This window comes from Myxocyprinus asiaticus, chromosome 49 (genome assembly GCF_019703515.2).
Source record: "Myxocyprinus asiaticus isolate MX2 ecotype Aquarium Trade chromosome 49, UBuf_Myxa_2, whole genome shotgun sequence".
Lineage (NCBI taxonomy): Eukaryota > Metazoa > Chordata > Actinopteri > Cypriniformes > Catostomidae > Myxocyprinus > Myxocyprinus asiaticus.
The window spans coordinates 19686134-19699526 of NC_059392.1; the positions used below are offsets into that span (position 1 = coordinate 19686134).

At 39.9% G+C, this 13393-nt stretch overlaps 1 protein-coding gene across 2 annotated transcripts in view; it reads left to right on the forward strand.

Annotated features, from left to right (window-relative positions):
* The first annotated feature begins 73 nt into the window (after nucleotides 1-73).
* LOC127438138 (TNF receptor-associated factor 5-like) overlaps nucleotides 74-13393 on the forward strand; it is a 34806-nt gene continuing 21486 nt past the window's right edge. For both annotated transcript variants that reach the window (XM_051693471.1, XM_051693472.1), the window contains exon 1: nucleotides 74-454. The gene's annotated coding sequence lies outside the window, so the exon portion shown is untranslated. The remainder of the gene's footprint in view (nucleotides 455-13393) is intronic.

Here is a 13393-nt window from a genome sequence, read left to right on the forward strand (position 1 = left end):
GATAGTTTTCAAAGTAAAATTCGGAGAGAAAACTTTTAAGGTGCACTTAAATGTGTCTCTCGTCCTCTTAAGCACACCACGTTTCATTATGATTGAGCTTTGTTTCCATTGTTCATTTATAGAAACCTTCCGTTAGCAAAATCATACTACAAGCGAAAGCTGCGTTCATGAATATTTATTAGGCAACGGTAACATACTCGTTAACCCTTCTGAAGCGTCCTTTCACGTTCTGCAATTAATATTCATGAGCCAAACCTTCGCTGTTCTATAATTGGTAATTTCGCTTTCTGTTCCCAGAATGAGTATGAGGTTGTGAGTACATCGGCAGTGCGCGTTTAATAAAAGTGTTAACAGAGCTGTCAAATCATGTTTCACAGTATTAAATGCATTTAATATGGTGAACCTCTTCGATTTAAAGCACATGGAATAAACAATAAGCGCCATCAACCATCAGGTATGTAGCTCCATGCATTTTAAAATCATATTTATTGCTCAGTGTAAAGTGAAAGCAAATGTTTGAAGATGAAATGCATGGTTAATTGAGTTGTAAACTGCTTATACGATAATTCAACGGAAGTGTGGCGCAAGAGTCACGAATGTACTCAGTTTAAATGAGCATGTAATAGTAAACTGGTTTAATTTAGGTATAAAGTGTAATGTTCTTGAACTGGGGAATCCCCATGTTCTGCACTTACACACAGGAACTGCTCTGTCTTTACAAAGCTGCTTTAATAAACGACAGTATTATTGTTACACTTTATTTGTTTGTTTATTTATGGATTTAAAAAAAAAAAGATCAAACAAAAACAGGGCTGCCGAATTTCGTCAAAATCATACTGTTATTATTTTATTAATAATAATAATAATAAAATCTCATTACTGCTGCAGATTTCAAGGATTAAAGATCAAAATGTAACTGAAAAATAAACAGCTATAATTTTAGATATCTGTAGGCTAACTGCAACTTTACTAGTAGAATTTCACAAAGATCTGTAATTCACTCCTGTTCAAAACGCACATTATAGATATTACAGAAATCTGTCATTAATTTCGTACAGGATGAAATTTCAGTTTCATATATCAGTTATTGTACTTCTTACTAGTAAAAAAAATAGAAGTTTTGATATCAATAATTACATTGTTACTAGAGCAAATGTCCATTCCTGATATCAACCAATGAATTACTAGTAAAATTGCTCATTTTTGATATATGTATTTTGGTTTTCACTACTGTCAATGTTCATTTTAGATATCTGTAATGTTGTTGTAACTAGTAAGAAAGCCTTTTAAGATATCTTTAATCACTCTTCAATTTATTGATACCTGAAATACCAAATCGAACATGTTGAAATACGTTTACAGATATCAACAATTGCTAATTTCATTAGTTGTAATTCAGTTCATTTTTACTGTACATGCTTTCATACTTTCCGAGTTTTAAATGAAACAAAATCACAGTTGACTCAAAACTGAACTGAGTAAAATGAGTTCAAACTCAACGTGGACTTGAAAGTGCAAATCTTTAGGGTCTCAATCCACTTTTCATTCACACTCTTGTCTTGAAACCCGGTCAGTTTGAAAAGTATGTTGTAATTTAATATTGGTATATCAATGTTGGTTGTTGTTGAAGATATATTGATTAATATTAATTTAAAGCATTTATAAAATCATAGATAAAATAATCTATTATTATAAGAACTGTTAACAGTTAACAGTTTTGTAATTAATTTTTTATCAAATTAATTACAAAACATGCCAATTAATTAATCGATGTACAACCCCAGTTGGTGCAGTATGAAAAATGCTAATAAAATAAAAAAGGAGTGATTTGTAAATTATATTCACCCTTTGCTAAAGCACTACAGCTAGACATTATATGACGTTTTACCTCGTGAATTTCATTGTTTTTTTTTTTTTTTTTTTTTTTTTTTTAATGTACAGTTATTTAAAACATGAGATGTTAAGGAAATGTTAAACAGATGAGGCAGTCGTGTCATAGTATATAAGGAGCCTCCAAAAACAGCCTAGTCCTTCAAAAGCAATTATCATTTGAGGCTTGTCAATTTGTTAACAGATGCTTAAGCAAATAATCCAGCACTTTGAGAACAATGTTCCCCAAGGACAAATTGGAAGGATTTTGGGCATTTCACCCTCTACAGTGAACAATATAGTTAAAAGATTCAAGGAATCTGGTCAAATCTCGGTGCGTAAAGGGCAAGATGAAAACCATTTCTGAATGTGCATGATCTCTGATCCTCAGACATCACTGTCTTAAAAAACGGCATTCATCTGTGATGGATATCATGAACATGGGCTTGGGATAACTTTAGTAAACCTTTGTTAGTCAACACCACTCGCCGCTGCATCCACAGATGCAAGTTAAGACTTAACTGTGCAAAGCAGAAGCCATACATCAACACTGTCCAGAAGCGCTGCTGACTTCTCTTGTCTCGGTCTCATCTTAGATGGAAAGTAGAACAGTGGAACTGTGTTTTTTGGTCCGATAAGTCCACATTTCAAATAGTTTTAGAAAAACACAGCCGTCGTGTTCTCTGGGCCAAAGAGGAATAGGACCATCCAAGCTGTGATTAGCATCATGTCCAAAAGCCAATGTCTGTATGCGCCAGGGGTGTGTCAGTGCCCACGGCATGGGCATCTGTGAGGGCACCATTAATGCAGACAGATTTGTACAAATTTTGGAGCAGCATATACTGCCATCCAGCATCGTCTTTTCCAAGGACGTCCCACAATTTTCAGCAGGAAAACTTCAAACCATATACTGGCCAAATAAACAGAGAGTGCGGGTGCTAGATAGGCCTGCTTGCAGTCCTTACCATCTCCAATTGAGAATGTGTGGTGCAATATGAAGTGCACAATACGGCAACAAAGACCCCGTACAATTGTGCAGCTGAAGACACGCATAATGGAAGAATGGGGGAAAATTCCACTTTTTAAACTTACCAAACTTGTGTCTTCAGTGCCTAAATGCTTAATAAGTGTTATTAGAAGAAATGGTGATGTTTAACAGTGGTAAACACTTGACTGTCCCAACTTTTTTGAGCGTGTAGCAATCATCTGATTTAAAAGTACTGTACATTTTCAAAAAACAAAACAATGAAATTCACAAGGTAATACATCATATAATGTTTAGTTGTAGTGCTTTCAATGTAGCAGAGAGTGAATATAATTTAGAAATCACTCCTTTTTGTTTTTCATACTGCCCCAGCTTTTTCAGAATTGGGGTTGTAATCGCATATATATCAATATTTGCTGAGAAAGGCCACCAAATATAGATAAATTCAATATAAATAAAACATAATTTTATATACACTACCAGTCAAAAGTTTTGAAACACTTACTCATTATTTATTATAATTTTTTTTTTCTTCACATTTTAGAATAATAGTAAAGTAATTAAAACTATGGAATAACATAAATGGAACTATGGGAATTATGTTGTGACTAAACAAAATCCAAAAGAAATCAAAACTGTGTTATATTTTAGCATCTTCAAAGTAGTCACCCTTTGCCTAGAATTTTCAGAAATGTACTCTTGAAATTTTCTCAACCAACTTCTTGAGGTATCACCTTGGGATGCTTTTTAAACAGTATTGAAGGAGTTCCCATCTATATGCTGGGCACTTATTGGCTGCTTTTCTTTATTATTTGGTCCAAGTCATCAATTTCAAAAACGTTTTTTTTTTTTTAATTATTATTAAATTGTAGATTTATAATGAAATAAATTAATATGGTGGCACAATTATATTTTTGTTTACAAAACTAATTTCATACATTTAAGCATACGCCTTCAGATCAGAAGATTTTTAAGATCATGGGAAACATTTCGGTCAAGTGTTTCAAAACTTTTGACCGGTAGTGTGTGTATATATATATATATATATATATATATATATATATATATATATATATATATATATATATATATATATATACAGGTGCATCTCAATAAATTAGAATGTCGTGGAAAAGTTCATTTATTTCAGTAATTCAACTCAAATTGTGAAACTCGTGTATTAAATAAATTCAATGCACACAGACTGAAGTAGTTTAAGTCTTTGGTTCTTTTAATTGTGATGATTTTGGCTCACATTTAACAAAAACCCACCAATTCACTATCTCAAAAAATTAGAATACATCATAAGACCAATAAAAAAAACCTTTTTAGTGAATTGTTGGCCTTCTGGAAAGTATGTTCATTTACTGTATATGTACTCAATACTTGGTAGGGGCTCCTTTTGCTTTAATTACTGCCTCAATTCGGCGTGGCATGGAGGTGATCAGTTTGTGGCACTGCTGAGGTGGTATGGAAGCCCAGGTTTCTTTGACAGTGGCCTTCAGCTCATCTGCATTTTTTGGTCTCTTGTTTCTCATTTTCCTCTTGACAATACCCCATAGATTCTCTATGGGGTTCAGGTCTGGTGAGTTTGCTGGCCAGTCAAGCACACCAACACCATGGTCATTTAACCAACTTTTGGTGCTTTTGGCAGTGTGGGCAGGTGCCAAATCCTGCTGGAAAATGAAATCAGCATCTTTAAAAAGCTGGTCAGCAGAAGGAAGCATGAAGTGCTCCAAAATTTCTTGGTAAACGGGTGTAGTGACTTTGGTTTTCAAAAAACACAATGGACCAACACCAGCAGATGACATTGCACCCCAGATCATCACAGACTGTGGAAACTTAACACTGGACTTCAAGCAACTTGGGCTATGAGCTTCTCCACCCTTCCTCCAGACTCTAGGACCTTGGTTTCCAAATGAAATACAAAACTTGCTCTCATCTGAAAAGAGGACTTTGGAACACTGGGTAACAGTCCAGTTATTCTTCTCCTTAGCACAGGTAAGACGCCTCTGACGTTGTCTGTGGTTCAGGAGTGGCTTAACAAGAGGAATACGACAACTGTAGCCAAATTCCTTGACATGTCTGTGTGTGGTGGCTCTTGATGCCTTGACCCCAGCCTCAGTCCATTCCTTGTGAAGTGTGAACGGCGAGCCCTGCTAGTTTTAACACTTTTAATGATATAAACTGGTGAGATTCAATAAACTCTGTTCCGTAACTGTTTCAGTAGTTCTTATGTTAATCTAATCTTGTCTTAAAGCAGTAAACGTATTTGGCTTGCTGTCCGTATACTGGAGGGCTCAGAGCTTGAGACTCGACTGGAGTCCTGATTAACCCCAAAAAGGCGTTAAGATGAAAGAACAGTAACATGGCTATGGCAAGAAGTATTTAGGACAGCAAGCCAGCAACAATTATATCTGGTAAATTGGCTTGGCGGATGCTTCTGAATTGTTCTTCCACCCAAAATCTGTATAGAGGGGGTGCTTTAAGCATTTGTTTGAAGGTGCGTTCTTGTACGATGGCTGGTCGAGAGGGCTACACTGCGATTCGAATGAGAGACCACCACTCGACGTAGAAGTGGGTGGGATCACGGTATGCGAACAGGGAAGGTGAAAATGAGAGTTGGCTCATGCTGCATTCGAAAGGGAGGGCTCACACTGCGATCCAAATGGGAGACTGCTCTAAGAGAGAGAGAGGTTTAGCTCACGGCATTTGAACGGGTAAGCCCAGCATGCATTCGAATGGGGAAGGTGAGAATGAGAGTTGGCTCGCACTGCATTCGAAAGGGAGGGCTCACACTGTGATTCGAACAGGAGACTGCTCTATAGAGAGAGAGGGCTCATGGCATTCGAACGGGTATGCCCAGCAAGCAGTTGAACAGGGAAAATGAGCACGAGTGTTGGTCACGCTGCGTTCGAAAGGGAGGGCTCACACTGCGATTAGAATGGGAGACTGCTCTATTGAGAGAGAGTGCTCATGGCATTCGAACGGGTAAGCCCAGCAAACAATCGAACTGGGAAAATAAGAGCTAGAGTTGGCTCATACTGCATTCGGAAGGGAGCGCTCACACTGTGATTCGATTGGCAGACTGCTCTATAAAGAGAGAGAGCTCACGGCATTCGAACAGGTAAGCCCAGCAAGCAATCAAACTGGGAAAATAAGAGCTAGAGTTGGCTTGTACTGCGTTCGAAAGGGAGGGCTCACACTGTGATTAAAATAGGAGACTGCTCTATAGAGAGAGTGCTCGTGGCATTTGAACGGGTAAGCCCAGCAAGCAATTGAACGGGGAGAATGAGAACGAGAGGAACGGAGCTTGTTTGCAGAGGTAGCCTCACTATATAGACTACCCATAGATAGGGAAATATGGTGCTTTGTGAAGTGACCGCTATCTCCTGTAATGCTAGCTGCAGCTGCTGAGAAGCGAAGACAAAAAGGCTTCGGCAGAAGCATGGTAAAACGCTCCTGCGGCAGTAGAGTAAAGTGGGCCTCCTGCGGGAGCAGAGTTAAAGCAGTGCTGTGGCAGAGGAGTAGAGATGGAACAGTAAAGGGGGGGGGGGTGCTCCTGCGGGAGCGGAGTTTAAACTACTGCTGCGGCAGTGGATTGAGTATTTGGGGGCATAGTGATGGAGCTTCTGTGGGAGCGCTGCTGTGTTTCCATTGCTGTAGATGCCCTTCTATGAAAGTATATAACTTAGACATTGAAAGCGCCTGTGGAGAAAATATTAACAACCGTGTACACACATTTGGTATGGGTGGGGCACTGTTGCTGTGGTATCGAGTAGGGCACAAAAGACTTCATTAGATTTATTAACACTTGTAGGGGAGCAAATGGTTAGTTAGGAATACGTACATTTATTACCTTTATATACCTCTGTAAGGGAAGCAAAAGTTTAGTTATGGAAAACGTAAATTACGTTCATATGCAGCTTTGAGGAAACAAAAAATGTTGTTAAGAATACAACTTTATTACATTTGTCATGGCGGGGCACTGTTGCTGCGGTATCAAGTAGGGCACAAAAGACTTCATTAGATTCATCAACACCTGTAAGGGAAGCAAAGGTTAGTTTGTACTTACCTGTAGGGGGAGCAAATGGTTAGTTAGGAATATGTTAATTTATTATATTTATATACATCTGTAAGGGAAGCAGAAGGTTAGTTATGGAAAACGTGTCAATTATGTTTATATGCAGCTTTGGGGGAAGCGAAAGGTTAGTTAAGAATACAACTTATTCTTAAGTATCAACAGGCAGTATCAAAATGCAAAAGGGGTGATGCTGTGGCATAATCGAGATTATGTGGTCAATGCTGTGGCAGTATCGAGCATGGGCAGGCGCTGCAGCACATTATCTGGTGGAGCACTGTGGCTGCAGTATCAAATAGGGCACACATGGTTTATCACATTTAGGCACACCTTATTGTGTGTCTGACTCATTTTGACCATGAGCAAAGGAAATGCCAATACCAAGGTTAACAAAAAAGCTAAAAGGCTCTTAAGAGGAGAGGAGGAGAGGAGAACAGGAGAGCTCATACTGCATTTCGGATGAGAGAGCCCACGGAATGAATGACATGAAATCTCACACTGCATTCGAATGGAAGAGTCCACCCTGTGATTCGAACGGGAGAGCCTGCATTGCGGTCGAACGGGAGAGCCTGCGACCAATGCACTGAGGCTCACACAGCATTTGAACAGGAGAGCCCACACTGCAATTCAATGGGAAAACCTGCATAGCGTTCGAACGGGAGGGCCCACACTGCATTCGAATGGCGGGTGGCACAGAGTAAACAACCCTGCTGAATTGAGGTTTGTGATGGGTATATATTTATAAGCTGTGCCCTTAGAGATTTAACAAGAGGAAACATAAGAGGAAACAGGAAACATGAAACAGGAAACGGCCTGAAGGGTTCCACAGTTGCGGCACCTGGAAAACACATTTGCGCTGCTTTGCGGTGTAGTGGGAGCAACATGACCCAAAAGACACTGCAGTTGTGGCACGTGGACAGCACATTTGTGCTGCTTAGGGATGTTTTGAGCCGAAGGCAGAAGCACTGCAGTTTTGCTTTCTTAACTAAAATGGTTGCCATCTTTGGCTCCTCGGTAGGTAATGGTGAAGTCTTGGAAAGACACCTAAATAGAGAAAGTGAGAGGTAAACCTGCGTACAATCCAGTGACAGGAATTTAAATGGGCTCTCGCAGAGACCTGCTGAAAGTAATATTGGTGAGACCCTGCAGAAGGCACAATTTCAGGCATTGCTATAGAAAAGACAAAATAATCATTTAGGTGAAACTTTAGAAAAAATATGCTAGGGAATACAGTACATCTTCATAAACAATGTGAAAAAATAGCATAAAATTATCTGAGAAATAAGAGCTTTGGCTCTGTACTGCATACAGATATGCATGGACTTGCAATCATCATGGAAGGACTCAGTTTAGGCATTAGCTCCTTAGGAGTATAACTGTCACCTGTAGTACAATATACATCTTGCATAGGAAATGCATCGCATAGCAATAGGTGTGAATTATCTAGGAATGCATTGAGTTGCAGCTCTGCACTGCATACAGAAATGCAAGAGAAATGTGCTGGGAAATACAGTACGTCTTAATAAACAATGTGAAAAACAGCATCAAATTATTTGAGAAATAAGAGCTTTGGCTCTGTACTGCATGCAGATATGCAGGAGAAATGGACTTGCAATCATTACTGAAGGATACACTTGTGGTCATTCGCTCCTTAGGAGTATGACTGCTCCCTGCTGTACAATATACGTCAATAATGCTGAGAGCAAGCGAGATGCATTGCGGGATGTTTATGAATGAGTTGGAACGCGGTGCATGATACGCCTATTGCGGAGCCGAATTCGGCTAGTGTCTGTTCGGACAGAGGCCACGTAGAACTGCAGTGTGCTGTGGAATGGTCAGAGCGAGTGCTGCGCGGCAGCGAGCTTGCGTTAAAATGTCTGCGTTTGTTTGAAAATAATTTATCATTAGATTATCGGTCGATTGAAGGGAGTTCTTTGTTGCATGATGCCCCTGTGTTCAGAATGAAATAAGTCACACTCCGAAGGGCACTTCGGAGGGAGAAACAATCCTGATATTCCTGTTAGAATATGAGGAACAATCGCTGAATAGAGCACACCCCCTAAACAAGCTGTAGTGAAGTAATGAGGCTGACGGGCATCACCTATGCGGCACAACCTGATTAAACATGCTGGGGTTGAAATGGTGGTAGGATTGAATAGTTAATCTTTGTTTCTCTCACTTTCAAAAAATTGAATTCTAATGGCATGAAGCCGGAACGGAGCCCGTTCGCGGAGGCAGCTGGCACTGCTTTCCGGGTGGAAAGTTTAGATAAGAGAACATATGAGCAGTCGTAGACATATTTAAAGTGCAGGAGCAGTCAGTTTGCAGCATCAACTTCATGCTATAAATTGCTTCGTCGAATGGAGCATAGAAAGACAGACAGGGTAAATATATATATGGAGAACCATAGCCGAAGGAATAACATCTGTATCATTGGAATTCCTGAGGCCGAAGAGGGTCAGGATATAGTGAAATTCCTGAATGGGCTCCTTCTGAATCTGCTCAACATAACAGCCCATAAGCTGGAAATCTAGCGAGCTCACTGGGTTCCGGCTCGGAGATCTGCAGAGCGAGACAGGCCCCGATCAATTCTGGCCAAATTTCTGAGATCATCCAATAAAGATCTTGTGTTATGCGAGGAGTAAAGGCAGGTTTTCTTGGAAAAACCACAGCATTTTCTTGTTCCCAGACTTTGCGAATTCGACAAGAGAGAAACATGATCGATTCAAGGAATGCAAGAAACTTTTACATCAACGGAAGGTCGCATTTGCACTGATATTCCCGGCCAAATTGAGAATAGATGCTAAGGATGGCTGTAAAACATTCACATGCCCACAGCGAGCGATGTCCTTCATAAAGTCAATGGAGTGAGTAAGTTATCTTGTGGTACTCACGTTGCAGCCAAGTGGACCGGCTCACTGAACATTCACTTGACTGTTCGAGGAAACTGAGCTTTTTTTTTTTTTGTGCTGGTTCCGCCTAGCGGCTGGAGTTTATTTAGTAAATTAACACACCTTCAGGACAGCTTTATGGATGAATCTACATGCTCTTTGTACTTATTCCTCCTATTGGCTGGAGTTTGTTTATTGGAGTATTTCTTGCAAGACATTGGAGTGATTAAGTCATTTGTTGCACTCATGTTGCAGCCAAGTGGACCGGCTCACTGAACATCCACTTGGCTCTTTGGGGAATCGGGGCGCTCTTCTTGTGCTGGTTCCGCCTAGCAGCTGGAGTTTATTTTGTAGAGTAACACACCTTCAGGACAGTTTTATGGATGAATCTACATGCTCTTTGTGTTTATTCCGCCTATTGGCTGGAGTTTGTTTTATAGATTATCTTTTGCCATGTAATTCTGTCTAACAAAATTTTTATAGAAACACCGGACTAGAATAATCCGATGGCAAATTTGTCACGGGGGTTCTCGTAGGCGTGCATAGATTGTTTGAGTTTGGAGGGATGGACAGCAGTTGCCGCTGTTTTTCTTTTTTCTGTTTGTTTGGTTTTGGGAGATGTTCGGGGTTTGATGGATGCACTAATGTTGGAATGTGGTCTTTATAATCTTGTTTTTGACACACAATCTATTTTTTCTTATATGTCAAATTGTAAAATGTTAATATGAGTGGATTGTCTCTCTCCACGTGGAATGTGAATGGGTTGGGGCACCCCATTAAAAGAAGGAAGGTCATTTCTCTTCTAAAGCATAAGAAATATTATATAGTGTTTCTTCAAGAAACGCATCTTTCTCCACAGGAAGCTGAAAAATTTGTGAGGATATGGGGTGGGCATGCTTTCTTTAGTGCTGGCTCGAGTAAGAGCAGGGGAGACATTATGCTGATAAGTAAACATCTACAATTCAAATGTCTCAAACAGATTAAAGATAAATTAGGAAGAGTCATTATTATTTTAGCTGAAATTCAGGGGCAAAGTCTTATTTTGGCTAATATTTATGCACCTAATGTTGATGATCAGGGCTTTCTTATAGATCTTGAAGGGATGCTGCAAGCCACTGGAACCCCTCATGATATAATATTGTGAGGAGACTTTGAGAAGTCCCTCATTCCATCTGTTGTTGATTGCTCAATTGGAAACATTTAAGTCTCAGATCACGCCCTGGTGTGTTTAGAGCTGTTGCCACATATGAAGAAAAGGAAATCAAATAGTTGCCGCTTTAATGTATCCCATTTGCAAAATTCTGAATTCCAACAAATGTTAAAGGCTGACATCAATGTCTATATGGAGACCAACTGGTCCTCAGTATCCTCTGTGGGCGTGGCTTGGGAGGCACTTAAGGCAGTTCTTAGGGGCTCAATCATACAGTATGCTGCATTCACCAAAAAATCCAAAGCACAAGAACTCGTGGAATTGGAAGGGAATATTAAAAGTGCCGAGGCAGAGCTGAAACACCGAATGTTGTCTAATGGCCTCGATTGAAATACAGATATAATACTATTTTGTCATGGAAGGTGGAGTTTTGGCTATTCAGGGCAAGATAGTCATACTTTGAGTCGGGGGACAAAGCAGGGAAGCTTCTGGCTAGATATATAAAACAGAGAGAGTATTTTTCTTCCATTAACTCAGTGAAATCTGCTGGTGGTGAAATATTTACCTTGGCTACTGATATTAATAATGCTTTTAAAGAATTCTATCTTGATCTTTATAGCTCCACATCTTCATCTACTGAAGAGGATATTAGAAACTTTGTGGAACCATTAGAACTTCCTTAACTGGTGGCTGACCAAAAGATTCTCTTGATTCTGAGATAACCTTGGAGGAGCTTGGCGAGGTAATTAAGGCCTTGCCTACAGGCAAGGCTCCAGGGCCAGACGGATTTGCCGCTGAATTTTTAGATCTTATGCTACAGATCTGGCTCCACTTTTGCTAGAAGCTTATACGGAATCATTAAAGAATAGAAAGCTTCCGCCAACCATGACACAAGCCCGAATCAGTCTGATACTTAAAAAGGACAAAGATCCAAGCGAGTGTATGAGTTACTGTCCAATTTCTCTGATCCAGCTAGACGTTAAAATATTGTCAAAAATTTTGGCTAACCGATTTAGTAAAGTTATGACAACTCTTATACATATAGATCAGGTGGGGTTTATTTGGGGCCATAACTCTTCTGATAACACTAGACGTTTCATTAATGTCATGTGGGCAGTGGCAAACGATCAGACTCCTATCGCTGCCATCTCGCTTGACGCCGAAAAAGCATTTGATATGGTAGAATGGGAATATCTTTTAAGAATTTGGAAATGTACAGATTCGGGAATACTTTTATTGGGTGGATTAAGTTACTTTATAGACACCCGGTAGCAGAGGTTCAAACAAATGGAATAATTTCAGATTATTTCACTCTGGATAGGGGCACCTGGCAGGGTTGCCCTCTTTCCCCCTTATTGTTCTGTCTTGCCCTGGAACCAGTAGCAGCCACGATAAGAAAGGAGGATGATTTTCCAGGGGTGGTGGCGGGAGGTGTGCTGCATGAGCTTTTGCTTTATGCAGATATTTTATTATTCAGCAGGACGCTTCCAGTGGCCCAAACAGGGCATTAAGTATTTGGGTATTTTATTCCCAGCAAATTTGTCTGATTTAGTTAGAGTTAATTTTGACCCTTTAATAAAATGTTTTTTGAGCGATGTGGGCAGGTGGGCTTCATTACATTTATCTATGACTGGGAAGGTTAATGTTATTAAAATGAATTGTATTCCAAAATTCAATTACCTGCTACAGTCTCTCCCTATAGATGTCCCCCTCTCTTATTTCAAGTAAATTGATAGCATAGCGAAGTCCTTCATTTAGAATGGTAAATGTCTCAGATTACACTTCAGTAAGTTACATAGGCCGATTGACAAATGTGGGCTAGGCCTACCCAAGATTTTGCTTTATTATTGTGCATTCGGTCTCAGACATTTGGATCATTGGTCACTTCCACCTGAGAGAGCCCCTCCCTGGTTTTGTATTGAACAGGAAGTTCTTGCCCCTATCTCACCATTGCAAAGCCTTTCTATCAAACTAACCGGAGAAGTTAGGTTACACCCCGTTATCTCGCATTTGCATGGTATGGACAAAAGTGTCCAGAATGTTTAATTCAGACATTTATTTAAATGTTGCTTAGAGCTTATGGCTGAACCCAAAATTATGTATTGACAAGTCCCCTTTCTGTTGGACAGAGTGGATTGTGAGGGAGACTAATACACTCGGTGACCTATATGAGAGTGGAGTGTTGAGATCCTTTGAAAATATGGGTCAGCATTTTGGGATTCACAGGTCTCAATTCTCTAGATATTTACAAATGCGCCACCTGCTCTGTACTATTTTTGGGAGTAGCATACACCCTCCTAAAGTGGTAGACACTCTGGGAGTGGTGAGATAACTGCCTTTGGAAAAGGTCATGAGGCATCAATGTATTACTCCCTGCTAATTCAGAGTCTGGGGGACAGAGCTTCAACTTCTCTCAA